The following is a 5000-nucleotide window of genomic DNA, read 5'->3' as shown; positions in this document are numbered from 1 at the left end:
TGAAACAAATTCATGTCTTGATGCCGTCAAAATCCGTGCTTTTCCGAGACCTTTTTCACTTCTGACTCTTGCAGCTTCTTTATATATGTCCAGAAATAATACAGCCACCTGGTTGAAGTGCATGGGCCTATCACCGTCTGTCAGCCTCACTGGGCGAGAAGAATGTACACATGGGGGGAGGCTGTATGCAATGGCACCCGTTCAAAAGCGGTCTTTGAAGGAGTTACGTGATAGGTTTTGTCGCTTCGTTTGATGCTAAGTTCAGGAGGGGTGAACACTGAGGCGTTTGTTGTGTGTGCGTGTGGGTGGGTGGGTGTGGGGGTGTGGGTTGGAGGGTGGGAGGGACGGAGGTTGAGGCGGCGCTGGGAGGATGGGAGCTGGTAGCGCGCACACGCGCACGTGTATGTGTTATATATATATATATATATATATATATATGTGTGTGTGTGTGTGTGTGTGTGTGTGGGTGCGTGTGTCGTGTGTGTGTGTGTGTGTCAGTGTGAGTCAGTGTGTGTGTTTGTGTGTGTGTGTGTGTGTGTGTGTCAGTGTGAGTCAGTGTGTGTGTGAGTGTGTGTGTGTGTGTGTGTGTGTGTGTGTGTGTGTGACTTGACTTGACTTGACTTGACTTGACTTGACTTCATTTATTGTCATAAAATCCCGAAGGATTAATAGACACAACAAAGAACAAAGGGAACAAAGAAATAAACGGTCATCTAATACGCATGCACTGAAATACATAGTTGGCAAGTGTTTTTTGACAGTCATCGCAGGTGAATAAATCACTTGGTTTTAGTATATTGTTTTGTATTTTTCTAGAGATCACATTTGATTGATGATCATACTGCTGTATAGTAGTGATTAGATGGCTTCGCAAATTATGAAATAAGATACACGAATCTAAGAAATGCAATTCATCTTCAACAACTTCACATATAGCACATAACCTCTCTTCTCTGGGAATGTTTGCATATCTTCCTCGTTCGATGTTTAAATAATGTGCGCTTATTCTGAGTTGACAAAGAGCTTGTTTGTGAGCAGGATCGATTTTATCAGTTAGATAATTCTCAATTTGATAATCGTTTCTTTTAATTTTGTTGTAGAAGTCTAATCTACTGTATTCAGTTTTTCTCTGTTTCCAGAATTGTACATATCTATTTCTTAGTTGTTGGCGTAATGTAAATTTAAGTCTGCTGTTACTAAATGTCGACTGATTATTCCAAACATGACCTAATCCTACATTGTGAAGAATATTCTTTACAAATTGTATCCATGGATTTTCAATTGTGTCTGGTTGGTTCATCATCGACATATAGACCTTTTTGATATGGCTATCATTATGTGCATCCAGAATATGAGTCCAGTGGTCAAGAACTCTGCAAGCAATATGAATTCCAACTGGAAATCTGCCCAGTTCGGCTAGAGTTGGCAGATTCATTGTTTTAGAATGTACCCCTAGAAGCAGTTTGCAAAATTTTATATGCATTTGTTCATGTGAATGTTTCGAAGAAATACAATTTCTAAAGAAATCTGTCATTCCTGTATTGAATGAATTGGTAGTTTTTGTTTCAGCCCATGGGAACCAAATATCGGATCCATATGATAATATAGGTAAAACAAGTGAATCAAAAAGCTGCAGTACAATATCCAAACGAATATCTTGCTTTTTAACGATTCGTCGGAGGGAGTGTGCTGCTTTTAATGCCTGTTTGGCTAGATGCTCTTGGGCAAATGAGAACGTTCCAGTTTTGTGAAATAATATACCCAAGTACTTGTATTGATCAGTTGTCTGGATTATATCATTGCCTATTGTGAAAATAACAGGCACTTTGGGATCGGTGTGTGTGAAAACTATTACTTTAGTTTTATCTATGTTAATTTTTAGATCCCAGTTTTCACAATACAGATTGAGTTTATCTAGTTTCCTTTGTAATCCTATCTTTGTTGTGGACAAAATTACTAGGTCATCAGCATATAGTAAACATGAAACACTATCACTTTTGTCAAGGTCTATGGATGGTGAGTCAGTAACGCCCAGACATTTCGGGAGATCATTAATAAATATATTAAATAAAGTGGGACTGAGTGTGTTCCCTTGTAGTACCCCCTTCAATATGGGTATTTCAGAAGAAAATCCCGTATCAGTTCTTGTGCAAACTGTGGCATTTTCATACATGCTTTGAATAACTCTAAAGCAATTTCCATTTATACCGATTTGATACATTTTTAGCATTAGAGCGTGATGCCAGACCCTGTCAAATGCTTTCTGAAAATCAACAAAACAGCAATAAAGGCGATTCATTCTTTTTCTTAAAGTATCGTCAATTATCTTTTTAAGTATGAATATGTGGTCCGAGGTCTTGTGTGATTTTCGAAAGCCTGCTTGCTCTTTTGATAGTAAATTATTGTCTTCGAGGTAGTTTGTTATTCGATTGTTTAATATTTGACAAAAAAGATTACTGAGTGAGTTGTTTAGAGTTATTCCTCGATAATTGGTTGGGTTTAATTGGTCTCCCGATTTGTAAATTGGTATGCTAATTCCTTTTTTCCACATATCTGGGAATGTGCCTGAGTTAAGAACAGACTGAAATAACAGTTTTAGTATTTCTGTTGTTTCCGGTAGGCTAGCCTTTATGATTTCGTTTGTAATCCCGTCTTTTCCAGGCGTTTTTTTGTTGTGTAAGTTTCTGGATGCGTTGATTATCTCTTTTGTGGAAATTGGAAAATCAAGATACGAAGGTGTTATATTCGAGTTTATGTTTCTTAGTTCTGTATTTATTTTTGCTTTTGTGCTTTGGTCAACTTTACTTTGTGTCCCAATGATGTCCTCCAGATGTTTCATCCATTTTGTGTTACTCATCGGTTTGTAACTATTACCTATGGGAGTTTCTGCATCATTGAGAGATTTTAGAGTCTTCCATACACTGTTTGGATCTTTTAAGATAGCTTCGTTCAGGTTTTGAACTAACCTGTTTTTATACAATTTTTTCTTCTGTTTTACACATTTGTTGTATGATTTTAACATGTAAAAATACTTATCGCGTATCGTTCTGTTCCGTGGGTTTCTGTTTAATGCATTTCTTAAAGATTTCAGTTCTCGTCTTTGGATGTAACAAGCCTGATCAAACCATTTCTTAGACTGCTTTGTGTTATGTTTTTTACGGAATTCTTTATGATGAACAGCTAACTTAGATGCTTCTGTCAACGCATCTGTGAACTTTTCAACTATAGTATTTACCCTTTTATTTGTGGATGAAATGTTTAAATCACTTTTGATTTCTTGTAACAATTTGTTGATTTGTCCTGTCCTGTGTGTGTGTGTGTGTGTGTGTGTGTGTGTGTGTGTGTGTGTGTGTGTGTGACCGTAGCATTATTACTCATGTTTTCGTGGTTTGTTTTTTCGCTGAGAATACCTTCGTTTGCAAAAGAAACAGACAAGACCACTGTGAAGTACACTAAAGTAAGGTAGTTGGTATGCACTAATCATGGCAGATCTTCTTCTATCTTCATGTGCGTGATCATTATCAGTGTTCCATACTGTTCACGTTTCCCTTCACTGCGGGCCAAGGCCTGGAGTGAAATAAACCGTCTTGGGACTGGAGTCTCTTCCTGGCAGCATGCGTCCACCTTTCTCCGTGCTTTCAAAAGCACTGCAGTCTCCTTGCTTACGTTCACACAGGTGGCGCTGTCCTCCACATCCCCCCTCCCTCCTTCCACCCAGTGTCAATCAACACCTGTTTCCAAGATCCGCTGAAGATGGCAGCTGGTCACAAAACACGCTGTTGATGACAGTGATTAGCTAACTGTGTGTGTGTGTGTGTGTGTGTGTGTGTGTGTGTGTGTGTTGAAGTTCTGATCAGCAATAACTCGTTAGTTCGTGACTCCTTTCCCAAGCAGAGGGAGCTGCCGTGCCCTGGAAGGAACAACAGGAAGCCCGCGTCACTTCCGTTCTCCACACATGACCCAGGACAACTCGCACCAACATAGCAACAGTGGGGAGATAGAGAGAAACACACACACACACACACACACACACACACACACACACACACACACAGAGAGAGAGAGAGGGAGAGAGAAAGAGAGAGAGATAAGTGGAGAGGAGGGGGAGACAGAGAGACAGAGACAGAGACAGAAAGAGAACATGCGTACACACACACACACACACACACACACACACACACACACACACACCAGAGATATATAAAATACAGAGACATACACTATTGATAACACAACAGTGACTGATGATAAAATACGACCAGAGAACACTTCACCCTGACGGATGCGGACACTCCTCAATGGGCCCTTCACCCCCACATACTGCAGCCGACAAAAACACAACAAAAAACAAAGGCCAACCACTGTTTTTACCACAACCATTCTATAACGCCATAATAACACAGTAACAGCAATCATCCAAACGTGTTCCAGAGACAGTGTCAAAAACTCCAGCTGCCCCCTCTGGGTTTGAGAGGAGACACCGACAACACAGTAAATGTGTGGGGGAAAGCAAAGCCATATGCGTTTGGGCACTCACATACTTAGTTATGAAACTCACGGTAGAAGTATAAACAAAATCAATGAAGATAAACAATTAGCTCTTTAAAAAAAAAGCAATGAATAGCAACAACCAGCTCTGTGTTCTCTCAGCTGATAATGCTTCATGTTACTGTCAGTCTCCTGTTCCCATCTGTAACATTCAAACCAACATGCCTCAGTCTCGGTGGTTTGCATTTCACACACTGCAACTAGTGTGTGCGTGTGCGCGTGTGTGTGTATGTGTGTGTGTGTGTATATGTGTGTGTGTTTGTGTGCGTGTGTGCGTTTGTGTGCGTGTGTGTGTACGCGCGCGCGCGCGCGCGCGTGTGTGTGTGTGTGTGTGTGGGGGGGGGGGGTGTGCCTGTGTCTGCGTCTGGGTCTGTGTATGTATGAGTGTGTGAGAGTGTATGTATGTGTGTCAATCTGTGTGTGCGTGCATATGTGCTTCGTGCATCTGCATG

At 40.7% G+C, this 5000-nt stretch overlaps 1 protein-coding gene across 5 annotated transcripts in view; it reads right to left on the bottom strand.

The window, feature by feature from the left end:
- Positions 1–5000, bottom strand: part of LOC143286064 (inositol 1,4,5-trisphosphate-gated calcium channel ITPR3-like) — a 392528-nt gene that overhangs the window by 273343 nt on the left and 114185 nt on the right. For 4 of the 5 annotated variants that reach the window (XM_076593622.1, XM_076593624.1, XM_076593623.1 and 1 more), the window contains exon 1: positions 1–44. This exon is cut by the window's left edge and continues 75 nt beyond it. The exons of the other annotated variant lie outside the window; for it this stretch is intronic. The gene's annotated coding sequence lies outside the window, so the exon portion shown is untranslated. Of the gene's footprint in view, positions 45–5000 lie in introns of those variants that run through there. 5 annotated transcript variants of the gene reach the window in all.

The sequence above is a fragment of the Babylonia areolata genome, chromosome 9, assembly GCF_041734735.1.
Source record: "Babylonia areolata isolate BAREFJ2019XMU chromosome 9, ASM4173473v1, whole genome shotgun sequence".
NCBI lineage: Eukaryota > Metazoa > Mollusca > Gastropoda > Neogastropoda > Buccinidae > Babylonia > Babylonia areolata.
This window is presented reverse-complemented; position numbering and strand designations above follow the sequence as displayed.